Source organism: Neofelis nebulosa, chromosome 11 (assembly GCF_028018385.1).
Source record: "Neofelis nebulosa isolate mNeoNeb1 chromosome 11, mNeoNeb1.pri, whole genome shotgun sequence".
NCBI classification, from domain to species: Eukaryota; Metazoa; Chordata; class Mammalia; order Carnivora; family Felidae; genus Neofelis; species Neofelis nebulosa.
This window is the reverse complement of record NC_080792.1, coordinates 456,325-475,222: the sequence shown is the minus strand read 5'-3', so window position 1 is coordinate 475,222 and position 18,898 is coordinate 456,325. Positions and strand designations below refer to the sequence as shown.

Genomic DNA, 18,898 nt, shown 5'->3' with positions numbered 1-18,898 from the left:
CTGTGTCGGGAACCTCGCATCTCAGTAGACGGCTTCCCAGTTGGAGCTCGAGTTAAGGTGCGGGAACAGAGCTAGGGGATTGGGATCAAAAGTAGCGGACAAAGGAGGAAATCCGAGCGAGCTCAAAGGGAGGGGGCGCTCCCGGTGACTGACGGGACTGCTTGATCCATCAAAAGCGGGACGACAAAGCCGTGTGAGCTAAGAGAGGCCCGCGGGAGGGACGCGGATCTCCAGGCATTTGGGGCAACGGCAACGCGACCAGAATAAGTGCTGTGAACACTCGAGAGAAAGATCTGAGAGCAGAGATGCGGAAAGAGAAGCGCTGGCAGTGGCAGCTGAGCGAAGCCGGGAGAGGCGCCGTAGAGGAGGTGGTGGCTCGAGGAAGAGCCCTGGCCGCAGAGACGGCTGCGGAGAGGGAGGGCGGCAGAGACGGTCCCCTCTGTCGTGACAGCGCAAAACAAGAACCGAGAGCCAGCGGATCAGCGGGAGAACACACGCGTCTGCCGGCGAGGGGTGCCGGGGTGCACCAGACGTCGCGGGAACCCAGCCCAGCTCCAGCCCCCGCTGCCCGCGTCCCAAGGGCCACCGGGCCGGGGAGGCAAGGCAGTAAAATGTCCTGAACCGAACATGCCAGTGGCCGCACGCCTCTGTGAACATCCTAAAAACCACTGAATGGCACACTTTAAATGGACGAATTGTCTGGGGTCTGAATTCTATCGCAAGGAAGCTGTGACCAAAAAAAAAAAAAGAAGGAATGTATCATCTCTCGGTTTGAAAAGCAGCCAAGGAATGAAAATTCATGAAACTTAGAAATATCTAGAAAAACCGACTACTTTGGAAAATATTAGTGAAGCGAGGGATTAGACGTGGCACTCGCCTCCTCAGCTGCACACTCGGGAGACGTCCGCTGAGCTCACACTCGGGCTTCCGGGCTTCACAGAGGTAAGTGAAGGCACACACTAACTCTGTTCGTTCAGAGAAATGAATTTTCAGCTACACTCACACAAGGACCTAAGAGCACGGCGGCCAGTGTCACTCACCACTGTGTTCCTGTAGGCAAGTGGGTCAAGATACGCCTCCAAAGCTGCTTATGGCAGAGTATTTTATAATAGGGAAAAATTCAAGACAATATAATAGCCAAAAAACGGAGTCTCACTTACAGCATGGTGCCAGCCACAGGACGGAGTCCTACACCATCATTCAGAATGACGCTGGAGCCTGGAAAACATCAAAGATGTTCATTTCTCGTTAAGTGGTGAAAATGTGACATACATTATGGTGCTATTTTTGTATATAAACAACCAAAAATATATTGTTACTTTAAAAAAGGACAAAATGTTTTGGTGCAAAAATTAGGGACCAAAAGAGGGGCGGTAATGATTTCTGAGCGATGGGGACGGGAAAGCAGGGGGGTTCTTCTTTTCTCCTTTGGATTTTTCACAGAAAGTTTACTGATGTTCTACAACGAGCACGTTATTTACCTATTGTAAATGTTTGCTCCTTCCAGAAAACCGAAGCTATACAAAAGTGCAAATGCGTAAACCAGGACAGGAGTGTAATGTTACCTAGCAAGAGCAACAGGGAGCCTACTGGGGGGATGCACACCCTCTCCGGCAGCCCCGCCCCGGGCTTCTGTCTTCGTGAGCCAGCCACACAGCAACCCCCCACTCCGACGCGTGGCTGCCAGAGGGTCCAGTGCCCCCAGCGTCAGCCCTTTACTGACGCTGCCCAACTGTGACTTCGACAACAATCCAAACACAGATGAAACACTGGGGGGTTGGGAAACAAGGCAATACAAATAATGGGAGAGAAGGAGACACATAGGAGGGAAATTACAGACCAGCCTGGCATGAAAAAGACATACAACAAAGGGAATGTGGAGTGAGAACTAAATGGAAGTACATGCACAGCGGCCCTGAGCCCACTGGATGCCTGGTTAGTCACATCGCGTTTCTGAAAGGCTTTCCAGAATGTCTCCGCTGATGCACGCCAAACAAAATGGGAGATGTGAGTTGCTGGAACAGTCCAGACGGGAGATAGATTGCGGCCGGCCCAGCGGTCAGGCCCGGTGAGTTGATCGCCGGTCAGCACCAGTTCCCAGGCAGAGCTCCGTGAGCCCTCCAGGACCTCCGGCACGGCCTGCCTTCGACAGCAGTGACTGTAGCCGTGCCCTGGACTTGTGGATTTGCCTACGGCTCAAGGTGAGGAAGGAGCAAGACGTTACACGACAGGATTAGGTTTTCTGAGACTCTTCATTGCAAAGAACCAGATGACTGCAAATTATGGATCAGGACAAATAAAAAAACAACTAGATATAGAGATTTTTGTTGACTAAATAGCCAAGGTTGACCAAAACTGTGATGCAGTGTCAGAAAAGCCCAGATGAACAGGGGTCTAGCGTCTGGAAGAGGGACGTGATGGGCCAGTCCCACTCTGCACAATCACGGAAACCCAGACACTCGCTAAAAGGTGCAGGGTCTGCGAGAGGCAGCCAGGGTGCAGCTGGGTCTGGAAAATTCCTCTGGGAGGAACTGCAAGGGACTGAATAACGTTCAGCCTGAGAAGCCATACAAGCCCACCCACATCCTTACCTGTGTAAATAAAACTACCAGCTGAGTGCCAGGCGCACGAGAACTTTCCACGAGTTATCTGTTTGCCTACTGGCCCTTCAGTGCGTGTTCTCAGGTGGAGGCTTATGTGCTATGGTTCCCGGAGGCCTCTGCAGGGCAGCTGGGTACCTGCTCCGGAGAGGCAGAGTTCTGCTGGCTCTGGGGAAGACTGCTAGGAGAGGCGACGAGGACAAGCCATGGCAAGTGACAAGTCATGGCGTCCCGGGGGAAGGGTGGCCTTCCAGGGCCGCTGGCCAGACCTCTCCTGCTCTGAGAGTCAACCAGGGTTTCTACGGAGAAGAACCCTCTTTCCAAGGTCTCCGTGTTCAGGCTCCGGCTGAGGGGAGCCCTTCCTCTCCGGCAATGGAAACCACGAAACGTGTCCTCACCCTAGGCTGCGCGGGTCACCCAAGTTCATGACAAGGACGCATCTGGGATGCTGGCCCAGACGGCAGGCCCTCTTGGCGCGGGACCCGCCGTCTCCAGACCCGAGCGGCCTTCCCGAGGGTTCCCGGGGCCGCGCCCACGAGGACGGCCCCGGGTCTCCCCTCTACCACAGGGCTGCTGCGGGTGTGGTTTGGAGGGGCGCCACGTTGTGTGCGTGTGTGTGAGCGCGACTGTGTGCGAGCGAGTGTGAGCGCGTGGGGCGGCGCTCTGCGCGGGGTCGGGCCTCGCGTGTCCCCGAGCGCCCGCTGAGAGCGGACCCGGCCCTGGGGACCTGCGGCCGGGCGCGAGGGGGCGCCGCGCCACCGCCGCGGGGCGGATCGCCGGAGCCGAGCGGGGCCGGGGGCGGCGCGCGGGGCGGTGCCGGACTCCGCGGGCTGCGGGCTCCGGAGACGCCGCGCTCCGCCCCGAGGAGGCCACGGCCGGACGAGCGGAGCGGCGGCCCGCGGGGTCCCGGCCCCGAGGTAAAGTTGCGCGAGCGGCGGGGCCGGGAACACGCAGGGGACCTACAGCCGGGGCGGGGGGTCGTGGGGACGCGGAGGGTCTACGCGGGAGTGTTCTGGGCGGGGGCGCGGCGCGGAGGAGAGGTCCACACGGGAGCCTCTCGGGGCGGAGTGGGGACGGGGGTGGTGTCCACACGGAGGGTCAGCGGCCAGAGGGGACGCGGGGGGGGGGGGGGGGGAGCGCAGGCGCTGGTCCCGCGCGCGCAGTTGCTACTGGGTTGCGCCGCGTGGTCGGGGGCGACGGAGATCCGGAGGGGGGGTGCGTCTGGAGAGCCCTCCCCGCGCCCAGGGACCCCCGAAGCCGGGGAGGGGCTGTGCCGGGCGCCGCCCCCAGCCCCCGGCCGCGACCCGAGTCCTCCCTCCCCCCGCCGGCCGGCGGGCCGACTCCGGGCGCCCTGGGCACTTCCGCGGGGGTCTGGGCGGCCGCGGCCAGAGCCCGCGTCGGGTCCGCGGGAGCCCGGGGCGGGGAGGGGGGGCAGGCGGCGCCCGGAGGGGTGGTGGCCGGGGCTCCCCCTGCGCCCGCCCCCGCCTGCTGGGTGGGCGCCCCCGGCTCCCGCTGCCCGAGTCGGGACGCGGGCGAGCGCGGGGCTCGTGGGGGCCCTTCCTCGCCCCTTCCTGCTGCCCCTCATACCCACCCCTGCGCGCCTCACACGCGCGCCTCACACTCACACACCTTCCACGCGCGCACGCACGGCCCTGCCTTCTCGAGCCGCAGCCCCGGCGCGAATCCGAACGGGGGTCCCCAGGGGGCCCCAGGTCGGGCAGCCGAAAATTCTGCAAACTCAGTTGCCCGAGCCGGGCCGAGAGGGCGACCGCACTCGCCCGCGGAGCCCGGATCAGCGGCTGGGGCGCGGGGTCCGTGGGGGCGCGCCGGGAGCGGCCCTGGGTCAGTCGGCGGGGGTTGGGGGGGGGGGGGGCGGCGAGGGGCGCGGTGCTGAGGGGGTTGCATGCGCCTGCGTGTGCTTGTGTCCCGGCGGTTTGGGGGTCACGGTGGAGTTCTGCCAGCCTGCCCTGTTCCAGAGGTTTCCGGCCCCTGAACAGGGCCACGGTCCCGGGCGGTTACTCCCTTTGTCACCCGGACTGAAACCCCAGCCCAGGCGCGTGGTGGACTCCAGTGAATTCTACGTGGTCTTTAGAATCCCTTGAAAGTCCTTTCCCCGGTCTCAGGCCTCCCTTTCTCTTCCCTCTTCCCTGGGCTGCAAAGACCCATGGTTTCCTCAAGTGTGTGCCCAAGGTTGGTGTTTGGGCCAAGTAGTGGCTGTAAAATGGACTTGACTCTGTTGAAGCGTCACAGAACGACCGACCTCCGTGTTTCAGCATTGGTTCACTTCCCAGCCCTGTCCGGGGAGGGGAGGGGGCTGCTGCTGAGGTCAGTTAGGGGAGCGTTCCCAGGTCATCCTGTCTACCCGGAAGGAGAACCCAGTGGAGGGAGTCATGAGATGGTTCTGTTTCTGCCGAGATGCCAGGATGGAGCCCGCAAAGCCCAGACGCGCTTCAGCCGCAGCGTGGCCCGTCAGCCGGTACCGTCTCTGGGGTTGTGCAGTGGGTGCTGCTGTCCTCCCGAGGCTCCCTGTCCCTGACAGTCCCAGTTAGTGAATGGGATGGGACTGCTCTGGGTTCTCTCTTTTTTTTTTACTTAAGTTTGTTTATTTATTTTGGGAGAGCACGTGCACTATCAGGGGAGGGGCAGACTAGGCAGAGAGGGAACCCAAGCAGGCTCTGTGCCATCGGCACAGAGCCCAACACGGGGTTCGAACTCACAAACCGGGCGATCGCGACCTGAGCCGAAGCCAAGAGTCAGGTGCTTGACCGATTGGGCCAGCCAGGTGCCCTGCTCTGGGTTCTCTTAAACTGTGAATTGTGGGGAGGGCGCGTTGCGGCCCGGGGGGTGACGTCCACTTAGCTGTGGCTCCCTGGCGTGCACCGGCCACACACACACTAAGAATCACACGCTGTGGCTAAGAAAAGACATATTTGTATCTTAATTGGAGACAGGTTAAGAAATCAACTTCGAGATTCTTTCCAAGGCCAGTGCCAAATAGCGTTCTGATCTCTTTCCTCTTATAAGTTATATATTCCACTTTGCAAGAGTTTTTTTTATACCTTGAGATTTCCATAATTCAAGAAAAAATGGGTGTTTCTGTAGGCATGGGGAGAAAAGGAGGGAAGTGTGTTCTTAGCTGGCTCAGAAGCGGGAGGCTGTGAGGCGTTCCTTTTCTATGCCTGGCACCGAGTCCTGCGCATGCCAGATGCTCAGAAAATATGTGCTGCTTGATTAATTGTTGGAGTTGCAATTAAGAGTTCCTACCCCGTGTGTGGCTGGGAGCTGCGTTGTCATAATTACAGGTGTATGTGCTGTAATTAATAGGTCGTGTGGAACACGCAGGCTGATGAGAAATGGTGAGGCGTTGGGGTTTGCCCTGGCACGAGCAGGTGGGGTCTGAGCGTCTGGGGAGGACTTGGCAGCCCAGGGCTCAGCAGCCTCTTCCTCCTCCTGTCCCACGGTTCCGGCTGCAGAGCCTCTTATTCAGGCGCCAGGAGGGCAGGACTAGCTGAGGAGTGTTTGCAGTGGGAGGGAGTTCTCCGCTTCTGCTGCAAGTGCGGATGTGTGGGGGTGGGAGCCGGGGGGGGGGGGCAGCACCGTGGGGGGGGGTGCTGGGGGATCAGGAGGCCGCAGAGGATCTGAGAGATGGGGAAGGTGGGCTTTTCCAGATGAGGTGGGTGCGGGAGGTGGGGGGGTCCAAGACGCGTGGCCATGTGTGTCATAATACCTGAGCACCTGTGCACGGACGGGCAATTGCGTGAGGGACAGGGATATTTTAGGGCCGAAGCCGGGGAGCCCCCGCTGCCCGAGGGCCCGCTCGCGGTCCGACCGAGTAAGGGCGGCACCAGGGAGCCTGGGCGGGCCGTGTCTGAGGACAGTGACCCAGTGAAGGGAGCCAGGTGAGGGCCAGCTCCCGGCACCTGGCTCTCCCACCGTGTGGAGGATGGCCCTGGAACTGGTCAGGGCTGCGGCCAGGCTCCCGGACCCCACGCAGCCTTTTCGTAAGCTTCGTGGGCGCTTCCAAGCTTGAGAGGCACACAGGGCCACCGTGAGGTTAAAGAGATAGCCATCCAGCACTTCCTGTCCCTGGGCTCTGAGGCCAGCTCCTGGCTCGGCGTCTCACCTAGGGGCACCTGCAGTCTTTGCTGGGCTCCACTTAACAGGCAGGTTCGTTCGTAAGAGCAAACTTAAGTCGGAAACCACTTTGAGAAGCAAGCGGACCGAATGCCAAGTGTAAAGACATCACCAGGGGAAGGCCGAGTTGAGTCGACCCACAGTCACAGAATTCCTGAAGGAACCCTGTGAACGGGCTGCTTTGGCCTCTTCTTGCGACAGGTGAAGCCAGACTTACGGCAGTACACAGACTGCTTACTGGCTCCTATTGTTAAGACCCCCAACGGCTAAGGGTGCACGTTCCTGGGAGGGCCAGCGCAAAGGTCCTGGGCCTCGTGGGACGGGAGATGTCAGCCAGTCTGTCGTCGACTGCTTGTGTTTTCTGATTCCTCCTGCAACAGATGACACGGCTGGGACGAGCCGTGTCTTAGCTTTCTGATGTTTGGAGGGGAAACTTGCATCCTGAAAAGGGAAGTTAGTAATATACTCACTCAAAATGGAAACATCAGTATTTTATTGACTTCATGCTTAGGAAAAGGCTAATTGAAGTATAATGTTTAAATAGCACAGAAGACCTTTTCGTTGCTCTGTTCAATTAGGGAAGGTAAGGCAGAGAGAGAAAGAATTCACAGAAATGCGGGTGCCAGCTCCCAGGGGTGCCCCTGAGGGGCCAGGCTCAGTGCCCCTCAGCCGCTCCTGCCCAGCACGGGGCGGGGACTTCCCGGCGCCTGTAGACCCAGCAGTGTCTCCCATCGGCCCCCAGGCACCGCGCCACAGGCCACAGCGGCTCTGTCCCAGCCCTCGGCTCGGCCTCCCGTGGACAAGCTGGCGTGGTCAGAGCCCTGGGTGGCAGTTCCCAGGATTTAATGAAATTCCTGGATATGTTTAACCTTCTCAGATATTTGAACAATGAAATTTAAATCTCGGATTAGGCTTGAGTGTGTTGGGCACACGAAAATCAAAGGCGAGAATTACGGGCCCAGCAGAGCCTCAGAAACCTTCAGTCTAATCTGAATGTCAGCACTTTTTACACAATGTACCCTGAAGAGGCAGATTTATCTCTGTAAAGGCTTAGCACCCGTGGGAGAGCCTGTGCGGCGGTCACGTTCCTGACTGGGCTCCGACCTGCACCTGCCTGGCCCCAGTGTACTCGGGAGGGTTGGGTGCACAGAGTGTCTGCCGCCCGCTGGTGTGGCTTCCAGGACCTTCGGTGCCCCTGGCTGGCTGTCCCCACACACGCCCTGGGCCCTGGAGGGGCGTGAAATCAGTGCATTGGGTCGACGCCTGCCCCCAGGACACCTCTCTCGGGTCCAGTCTGGTGGGTCAGGTGGGGCCCGGGGATTCAGATTCTCAACACGAATTCTGGGTAATTCTCATCATGTGGAAGGCTGGAAATGCTCGTTTGTGGGTTGTGACTGGCATTTCTGTAACAAGATAGAGAAGAGAAGGTATCAGAATTTGGTATCTCACAGGTGCGGTTTTGTGTGTGTGGACAATATACAATGTATTTCTTACTGTGGGTTCAAAATAAGGACAGTCCCCTGACCGTGTGTGCCTTGAGGCGCCCAAGTCTGTCTCTGCGCTTAGCTGTAGAAATTTCCAAAAGCTCTCAGTTGGGTAGCCCAGGCTGGCATGGGTCCCGGAGCACAAGCGCCCGGGACCAGCACTGAGGTCGGGCCCTGCCCTTGCTGAGGGGCGCCTGGCAGGCTCCCCACACAGTCTTGCTTCCTCCGCTCGCGGTCAGGCTCGGGGGTCCCGCTGGGCGGAGTCGCGGGTGCAGCCCAGCGGGGTTTCTGATCACCCCCCAGAGCAGACAGGCGAGCCCGTGTCTGGTAAAGCCAGGAAAAGGGTTCCCTTCCTGTTCCCCCTCTCTCTTCTTGGGGGGTGTGGAGGAGGCGTCTTCATGTGCACATTAACGGGAAAGTAAGCCGCAGGATGAGTTTTATTTCACATCATAGCAGTTAATGCAACGGCATGAAATGTTTGGTAAAATAAAATGCATGAAAAATCAGTGCTTGTTTTGTCGCGTGGCTGTTCGGTCACAGGAGGGAAACTTGGCGTCTGTGAGGCTCGACCGTGGTGTCAGGAACAGGCAGCACCCCGACTTCTGGGCGTCTCTCTGAGCTCGTGCTCGCTCGGCTCCGTGTTTCCTTCAAGAAAAGGACAGTTTCTGACTGTGAACACATTCCCCTGAAATTTTCCACCGAAGAAGACAAAGATATCATTTAGATGAGGAAAGATAAGAAACGTGTTTCGCTGGCTTCCTCAGGAGTCAACGCTTTGGAAATAGAAAAATTCTAGGGCCTGGAGGAAGTGCAGATGTAGGAGCCGGTGGGCAGCGCTGAGGAGACACAAGGTGACTCTTTCCCTCTGGTAGTCGTGACACGTTTTTCCAAGCAGCCCGCGATGTCGGTGACTCCCGAGGGGCCCTCCCGCCAGCTGGGGTCGGGGCTGAGATGCACCCGTCTCGGGCGGCATGGGCGCTACGGGCTGACCCAGAGCTGTGGACGGACCCTGGTCCCGCACAGGCCACGTCCCCGGATCTGGCAGGAGCCTAAGGACAGGGCTGCCCTTCCCGGCGGGGCCGGCGCGTGGGTCATGTCTGGGCTGACGCTCTTTTCTGGGAACTGTGAGGGGACCGTTTCCCAGCAAAGGCAGTGAGCCGGCACTGGGCTCCAGGAACTTGTACAGTTTGTTTTTGTCGTGTTTCCGGATGCAACGGATACAATGTTAAAATACCTGTTTCTGCTTTTCCCTCCTTTCCAAACAAGCCCACGTCGGAGACAGAGAGTAAAGAGAAGCGTACGTTTGAAAACCCTGTGTGGTTTCCGCTCTCCGCAGGCAGTGGCTCCGGGTTGACAAGGACGTTTCCCCTGTCGCTCGGTGTCTGTGCGCAGAATCAATCACCCCACCTACCAGCAGCGGCACACACTGTCACCTGCACACTTGTTCTATTGAGCACGTTTTGCACGGATCTCTCGGAACCTGTCCGTGTGTCCTGCGGTTGGTCCCGTGGATTGTTTCTAGCTTGTCCATATTCTAATTACCACTGACGTCGCATCTTTGTACACAAATGCTTGAAAAACTTTGAATTGGGTCACAAGGCATCAATGCCTAAGGCACGTGATACCTAACGTCACGTTGTCCGTCAGGGGCCTTGGGGGCCTGCACCCCCCACACCCTCCTGCTCGCCCCACTCCTCTCTTCAGATGCCAAAGTGAATGCCTTTTGGTTGTGAGTCACACATGCTCGTTATGAGACATCCTCACGGGCAGAACGTGTGAAGTAGGGTACGTGCTGCCGTCCGGGCCCTGTCCCTCTGGGCCTCGGGTCGCGTGTGCACACTCGTGTCCACGTGAGTACATGCGTGGACACGCGTGTCTGTGCACAGGAGATACCGGCTTATCTGGGTGTGTTCTCAGAAGCCCTTGCTGCCTTGAGTGTCGTATTTACCTGTTGGGAAGGCTGACCTTTCTCTTGCTCTGGCCTCAGTTTCTCTGCGATGCTCTCCTGTGCCCCGTTTTGGCGTGCACTTGTTCCCAGAACGCTGTGTGCCCACCCCCCTCCCCGACATTGTTTGCATTTGCCTCCAGCCTGTGGTGGGTCGCCCAGCACGCAAGCACCCACGCTTGGCCGGCTGTCCTCGGGCCCGTCTGCGCTCGTGGGGGCCCATGTGCCCTCCTGAGTCAGGAGACGTGGCTGGGCATTTAGAGTGACCTGGGTCTGCTCAGACTTAGAAAACGTGTCTCAACCCTCTAAAATCTCAAGTGTAACCCTGGGGCAGGAGGAGCCGTAGGCAGATACAGGTAGATGTACAAGCCTCCAGTGCACACACATGCATGTGTACGAACGTGCACACACACGCGTGGATACGCAAGCCTGGGGCGCAGGGGTGACCTTCGGAAAAGTCGCCAAGCGTGTCCTGACGAGCAGGTGCTGACCCAGAACTGACTCAGGGCTCAAGTCCCCAACGAGAGTCTGACCTGCACACGCTGAGCTGGGTGGTCCGTGTTGTGTCTCGCCCTCATCCGTCTTCCTGATGTCTGTACTATGACACGCAAGTGTCCCGGGCGACTTCGAGCCTCGTCCCCGCCGAGCGGGGGGAGCCTGTCTCCCGGGACGCACACCTGCCGCTGAGAGTTTCGTCATCTCCCGGGACGAAGGGCAGCATGCACGAAGGAGCCTTCCGTGCCACTCAGACGTGCTGGTCCGCCTGTCCTCTCACCCCACGTGGGGTGGCTCTGCCCTGCAGGCCGTCTGGCCAGCAAGGGCTTTGTTCACCTCGTCTCCGGGCTTGGGGTCCGTTGGGCTTGGCGGGATCACATGGGTGTCTCCTAAGATGTGTTCGGCCAGCCGCTCGCGCATTGCCTGGGGCCCTCGGCAATGCGAATTATTCTGGGATTCTTCAGACATGCTCTCTGACCCTAGCCAGGCCTGGGGAAGAAAGCCCGCGGAACCAGACATCTGCTACCTCTCAGAAGTCGGCACAATTAACACCCGCTGGGAGGAAGCTTCAGAACACGCTTCTCTGACTGCTCCTCACGGCGTCTCCGTTCACCACCGCAGTGACCCCTCGCTGTGCTGTCTGGTGCCAGCACTCGCCCCGAGACCGTGGTGGTGACCCCCTTTCAGGCCGAGACCAGGAATAAGCGCTCGGGAGCCTCCTGGGGCAGGTGAAGGTGAAGTTAACACCGAGGAAAACAGCTTCTTCCCTCCCGGGGGGCCTGCGTTCCCAATGCGCACTGGTTTGGGGCCAGAATTAGAAATTGACAATAAGTGGGGGTTTTGCATCATTTTCTCTTCTTCAGTCCCTCCCCATGGCTCGCAGCTCTGTGTCAGGCGTCAGGCTTCCATCAGGGCTGAACTCCCTCATCCTTTTAAGGGTCATTAATAGAATTAGCCTCCAACCTGGGGCTGCCTGGGAAGAACTCTGGGGACGCTGCCCCAGCGCTCACTTCAAGCCAGAGGGGTCGACCCAGGGCGCGGCGGGCTCGGGCCCACGTGCTGGCCTGCACCACGGCTCCACGCCTGGCAACGCAGAGGTGCGTCAGGGGCAGGGCTGCGGGCTCTCGTTCTCTGTTCTTCCCCCAAAGGGGGGTCTCCGAAGGGTGCATCGTGTAAGGGCTGTTCGCACGCGGGGCTTTCCTTGCATCCCGCGAGACACTTCACAACTTGCCCCGCACCCCTGTTTGCCTGCACGTGTTGTCACCTGAGTGAGCCCTTGAGCTGCACGTTCAGGCTCCAGGGGAGCATTGTGGGCGCCCGAACTTTACTCCGTCTGCACACATCACGCACTCACCTTCACAGAGACCCTGAAGCAGGTGTGCTGGCTCCAACAGAGGAGAGACATACTGAGTGATGGGCTCAAGGGCACACATCTTCTAGTCAAATGACTAAGACAATTTCTGACTCAAAATCCCTTTTCCCAGCTTGTTGTCCCAGGCCCAGACAGCCCCCTTCCCTCCTGACTGTTCCCATCATCTGGGTCCTGGCAGCACTTTGGACATGGGTCCACAACCACTCACGCGGTTGGCCCCCATCACACCACGGCCAGAAAAGCCGGTCCCGGTTGTGATGCCCCAAATCCCATCCCGAGTCTGCACTTGAGAGCCTGGTGCCATCTGCCTCCAGCCACACACGGGTGCCTGGGCGTACCAGTGCTCTGTGGGGCTTCTGTCCTGACCCTCAGTCACAGCAAGGAGGACACTCATGTCCCCCGAATCATCTCATACGGTGCACTGTGGCATGCCGCCCTATAACAGAAGGCTGTTCCTCTCTTCTAGAAAATACAAGAGCTTCAGAATGACGCTAACTGCCCTGGCCCACCGTGGTTGTGGGATTTCACGAAAGTCTTCCTCCCTGCCTCCTTCACTGCTCTGGGCTTCAAACTCCTCGTCCACCACTGTGGGCACCCAGCCTGCAGGGGTCGTGGGGGATCCTGAGCGCATGGCCAGGGTCTGTGCCCCAGGTAGGCACCTGCATTTGGGCCAGGCGAGTCCTGCACCGCTCACTCAGTCAGCCTTGCATGGCTGCCCTGTCCCTGGGCTGAAACGGGCCCCCACCAGTCTTAATACAACTTACAAAATGGAATAAATTCTTTTAAGACTCCTAAGAAAGGAGATATTCAAGCCTAGGTAGTCTCACTGGAAAATTCTACCAAACATTTGAAGAAGACTTAATTCTATCAAACATTCAACAAAAAGGAGGGAACTCCTAACTCACTTTCTGAGGCTAGCATTACCTAGAGCATTACCACACTAGACAGCACAGAAAAGCCACTACAGATCAGTAGTTTTCATGAACTTAGACACAAAATTGTAACCAAAATATTAGCAGATTTCTCCAGCAATGTATAAAGCTGTTGGACCAGGTGAGATTTACTCCAGGTGTGCAGGGCTGGCTCAGTATTCAAAAATCAACCAGTGTGATCCACCACATCCATAGGAGAGATACACAATCAGATCAACTGGTGCAGAAAAAGCATTTGATAAGATCCAACACTCACCTGTAATGAAAACTCTCAGAAAACTAGAAATAGATATTTAACCAGATAAAGAGCATCTCCAAAAAGCCTAAAGCTAACAGCATACACATGGCAAGAGGCTGAATGTTTTCCCCTAAGATCAGGAGCAAGACAAAACTGTCCACCCTCACCACTGTTACTCAACCTAGTACTGGAAGGCAGGTAAAACAGGAAAAGGAAACAAAAATGGTATAGGTTGGAAAGGAAGAAATAGAACTGTTCCTCTTTGCAGGTAGTATGATTATCTGTGTAGAAAATTCCAAGGCATGTACCCCCCAAACCACCTAAACAAATGAAAAGATATACCATGTTCATGGATTGGAAGACCCTATATAGTTTACTTGTCTCTTCTCCTCAAATTGATCTGTGGATTTGATAAAGTTTCTATCAAAATCACAACAAGAATTTTTGTACACATAGGCAGCTTATTCTGAAATTCATATGGAAAGGCGTGAGCTCCAACATAGCTCAAACAATCTTGAAAACCAGTTCTCACTACCCAGTATTAACGTTCATTATATAGATCCAGGAGCCAGAACCATGTGGTGCTGGCAGAGAGACAGAGAGATGCACAGAACAAAGGAACAGAATACAGACCCACACCAGTATGTCCAACTGATTTGTAACAAAGCTGCAAAGCCAGGTCAGTGGAGGAAGCAGAGTCGTCACAACAAATGACAGTTAAGCAACTGGTCATCCACAGGTGGGGAAAAAAAGAACCTCATACCTAACCTCATACTTAACCTCGGTTAAGTGTCTGACCCTTAATTGCGGCTCATGAGCTCACAGTTGTGAGATCAAGCCCCAGGTGGGGCTCCACAACTGACAGCATGGAGCCTGCTTGGGATTCTCTCTCTCTGCCCCTCCCCCACTCTCTCTCTCTCTCTCTCTCTCTTTCAAAATAAATAAATAAATATTTTTAAAAATGCATCATAAATTTAAATGTAAAACGTACAGCTATGAGACTTTTAGAAAACAATGAGAGAAAACCATTTGGATCTAGGGTTAGGCAAATAGTTTTTAGACTTCACACCAGGGCGCCTGGGTGGCTCAGTCGGTTGAGCGTCCGACTTCGGCTCGGGTCATGATCTCGCGGTTCGTGGGTTCGAGTCCCGTGTCAGGCTCTGTGCTGGCAGCTCGGAGCCTGGAGTCTGCTTCAGATTCTGTGTCTCCTCTCTCTGCCCCTCCCCTGCTCGCGCTCTGCCTCTCTCTCTCTCAAAAATAAATAAGTGATAGACTTGACACCAAATGCATGATCCATGAAAAGTAGACTTGATAAATCTGACCTTATGAAAATTAAAAACTGCCCTTCAAAGGACCATTTAAGAGCATGAAAGGAAAAGCTAAAGTGAGAGAAAATATTTGCAAACCACATATCCAATAAAGGACCAAAATCTGTAATATATAAAGAACTCTCAAAACTCAATAGCAATCCACCCCCCCCCAAAAAAACACAAACAAAATATGCAATTAAATGAACAAAATATATGAAAAGATATTTCACTGAAGACGATATACAGATGTTAATTGAGCACATGGAAAGGTGTCTAACATCATTAGCTATTAGGGAAATGCAATTAAAACCATAAAGAGGTTATCATCACACACTTATCAAAGTGACTGAAATAAAAATAAACCCCAATACTGACGAGGATGTAGAGAAATGATCTCTCATACACTGCTGATAGGAATGGAAAATGATATGATCACTCTAAAAATAGTTTGGCCATTTCTAATCAATCACGGAACTACCACATGACCCCGTGGTTACACTCCTGGGCATTTATCCCAGAGAAATGACAACTTCTATTCACACAAAAACCTGTACACAACTGTTTATAGTAGTGCTGTTTGTAATAGTCGAAAACCAGACGCAATCCGATGTCCCTCTATGGGTGAATGCTTACACCACAGACGTCCTCACACGACACACTACTCAGCAGTGAGAAGGAGTAAACAATTTTTTTTCAATGTCTATTTGTTTTTGAGAGACAGAGAGAGAGTGAGTGAGTGGGGGAGGGACAGAGAGAGAGGGAGACAGAGGATCTGAAACGGGATCTCTGCTGACAGCAGTGAGCCCCGTGTGGGGCTCACACTCATGAACTGTGAGATCATGACCTGAGCCAAAGTCAGGTCTGACAGGTCTAACTGAGCCACCCGGGTGCCACAAGGAGTAAACTATTAACACACCCAACAACTTGGATGAATCTTCAGGGAATTATGCTGAATAAAATATGTGAATCTCTAAATGATCATCTAACGATTCCAATTTATATAGTACTCTCGAAATGACAAATTACAGAGATGGGAAACAGATTAGCAGTTGCCAGGGGTTATGGAGGCGGGGACAGGGAGGGGCCTGGGTGTCAGGATGCACGTCCCGCATATGGGGCATCAGTGTCAATATCCCGGTGGTTTTAACACGGGGGAACTAGGTAAGGGGCACGCGGAATGTCCTTGTATTAGTGCTTCAATTGCATATGAAGCCACAGATATTTCAAAATAGGTTTTATCTTCAGAACGCGTATGCAAATATTTCATAGAAAGGTTTAGTAAAAGCTCTGGGCAAATGTGTCACCTTGAAAGTCACCTGTGGGTGTTGGATTGAGTTTGAAGGGGACGGTGGACACGGGGGCTGTTGTAAATGCTAATATAGAGACACTTAGTTGGGATGAGGAAAGCGTCTCAGGGGAAGCGCGAGAGCATTCACAGTGTCTGACTGTAGGTCAGTATTGAAATACTGTCCACTCGCCGAAGTAAGTCATGACGCATCCTCGGGTTGAGACGGTATGCACGCTTTCCGTAAACACGCTCGCCAGCGGTGTAGACGAGCGTGGCGGCGTGGCTTCTAACGGCGTCGAAGAAGCCCCAGTGCCATGTTTATACTGGATTCCCAGTGTCAGTGAGAGAACCACCGTTTACCAGAAGCATGGACATCATCACACTCCATGGCCGTCCGTCCCGTCCGACCAGACGGCACAGACCCCAAACTTGTCCTCGCAGGTCTTGCTCAACCTTTTTGACTGTTGACTTCTTCTGGGGAGGGAGGGAAGAGCAGAGTCCTGGACACGAATCTGGGGACGCTCGAACTCCTGCCCCAGGGGCTTTCCTGCTGTGGCGACCCGTCCTCCCAGTGTGCAGCCCTGCCCCTCTCTGCCCTTGACCCGGAGCCCCGTGGCCCGTATACGGAGTCAGCCAGCCACGAGGGAGAAGACCCAAGTTCCCACGGCTGTCTGGGGCGCTGGGGTTAAAGGTGTTCTTTTCCTCCTATTTTACTGTACTGTGTGATCTCCCATTTTTCCCATGGGTTACTTTTATCATCGGAACATTTTTTATGAAGTTGAACGTCTAAGACTCATTTAGGCGAATGAACGTAGAGAAGAATAAGAAAAACCAGAACATACCCTTCTTGTGGCTAAAAGAACAGAGAAGAGTGTCATATCTGCTGGGGGGCCCCACCCCTGGGTGGCCCCCGGGTCAGTCGCCATGCTGGGCGTTAGCTAGACGTAGACGGTGTGGGAGCGAGACGTTCCCACAGGAACGTTTGCTGACTTGAGTAAGGCCATGCACGCATCAGCAGGGCCAGCATGTGAGCGAGCGGAGGGACAGCCCGGCCACCATGAGGAGAGAAAGCAAGGACCGCAGAAACACAGCTGTCACACATACAGAATTTGCAGATTTTATTCCTGAAGCAAGCAGATGCCTGGGGGCGGGCAGGTGGGCAGTAGCCCAGCCCCAGTGGCTCTTTGGCTCCCCGAAGCCACGGCCGTCACGCCCAGGGGTCCCGCACAGGTGTCGCACAGGCCGTCACATACTCGAGGGTCAGCAGGTACTGAGTGGGCACAGAGCTTTCTGGGACGCCCCGTCCTCTGCCCTTCCCCATCATCATGCCCACAGCCTCCCCTGCCCTGGGGCTCCTGGACCCCCACCACCTTTCCCATCTCTCTCGAGGCCTCATCCTTGACCCTGAAGGGGGGCAGCCCACCCCCCCACCCCGGGACCCACAAGCCGGCCACCCTGCAAGAGGCCACGAAGAGGAAGCTCTCGGATCGAGAGCTCCCGTCACCCCAGAAGGCGTGCACGGGGCGAGGACCCCAGCACAGAGGGATGCCCGCCCACGCCAGGTGCTCCTGTATTCCAGAGCCTCGGAGAAGCTGGAGGGGCCGGGGCTCCTTCCTCCTCCCGGCCCGGCAGCCCGTCACCCCGACTCTCCACAGCAAATGCCATCACCAGCTTCGGAGACCATCCGAACTGAGGAGAAGTAAGAGAACCCCGAATAATCGGAAAGGAACACGGCTGGTTGTGACCTGATCACTGAGGAGTCAGCGGAGAAGTTGTTCACGTGTTAAAACCCGGGTTCCTGGGCAGGTGTCCTACCTCTGAGTGTGGCTCCACCCAGAGCAGGAGCAAGACCGGGTGTGGACAGAGTTGGGGCAGGAAGGGAGAGCATCTCAGCGAGACGGATGGCCGTGAGGGGAGCCTCGGGGACCCAAAGCTGACGTCCTCTGCAGACGGCCAGGCTGGAAGTGGTGTGCCCGGATGGCCCCTACGGCCTCGGGATCTTCTTGAACCCTGACTCCGCCTCTGGGCTCCCAGCCCCTCCCGGGAGAGGCCCATGGCCGCCTGTGGCCCCCTGACGCCCCTCAGCTGCCACAGACCACGGGCCGAGGAGTGGGTCTCGGCGGGGAGGGCACCCAGCTTCTAGGAGGGCGCCTGGCCACAGAGGAGAGAGGGGGTGTTTCCGGGGACTCCCGTGTGTGCGTCGGCCGCCTGTGGTCTTTCGGGAAATTCTGAGCGAGTCTCCTGAGGAGGGCGCTTCACCTGAGAATTCGGGGGGTTCCTCGTGCCAAGTGTGGCCAAGAGGAGGGTGATGAGGTGTAGCCAGGGTGCCTTCAGGACTCCGCGTGGGGTGTGTTGGACATGTAAACGGCGCTTTCTTTGTGATCCTTGTAATCTGGACAACGACTCGGTGACAAGACCACAAGCAACTACACGGCTTTGGAGGGTTGTTACTGTGGTAAAATACACATCACGTGACAGGTGCCGCCCACCTGCCTCTAAGTGGCGGTTCGGGGGCGGGAATACATTCACGCTGTCGTCCGGCCATCACCATCCGTCTCTGGACCTTTCTCATCCAAGCACGTTAAACGGCAGCGCGCCGCCCCCGCCCCAGACCCTGCCCGCGTGTCGGCACCTCAGTGCACCTCTCGTTACCGGCTCGTTGTACTCAGCACGGCGTCGTCGAGGCTCGTGAATTTCTGCAGGGATCAGAATCTCGTTCCTCTTTGAGGCTGAATAATATTCCAGCGGATGAATAGACCGCACTGTGCTCTCGATTCACCCACTGACGGACACGTGGGCTGTTTCCACCTTCCGGCTGTTGTGAGTGATGCTGCTGTGAACGTGGGTGTACAAATGTCTGACTGCATCTTGGGGCGGATGCCCAGGGGTGGACTTACTGGACTCTGTGGTGGTTCCACTTTTAACGTTCAGAGGAATTTCCACACCGTGTGCCCAGTAGCTTCACCCGTTTACGCTCCCAGGGCCCCAGGCCTCCACTTCCTTGCAAACACTTGTTATGTTCTGTGTGTTTTCTTATAACGGCCCTCCTAGCGGGTGTGGATGGCGTCATTTCTCTAGTGATTAACGATGTTAGAGCATC

At 56.2% G+C, this 18,898-nt stretch overlaps 1 protein-coding gene across 2 annotated transcripts in view; it reads left to right on the top strand.

Moving 5' to 3' along the window:
* Positions 1 to 741: 741 nt before the first annotated feature.
* Positions 742 to 18,898, top strand: part of KCNG2 (potassium voltage-gated channel modifier subfamily G member 2) — a 72,633-nt gene continuing 54,476 nt past the window's right edge. Inside the window, exon 1 of one of the 2 annotated variants that reach the window (XM_058691748.1) lies at positions 742 to 942. The gene's annotated coding sequence lies outside the window, so the exon portion shown is untranslated. Of the gene's footprint in view, positions 943 to 3,238; positions 3,518 to 18,898 lie in introns of those variants that run through there. The other variant, XM_058691747.1, reaches the window with a different exon arrangement.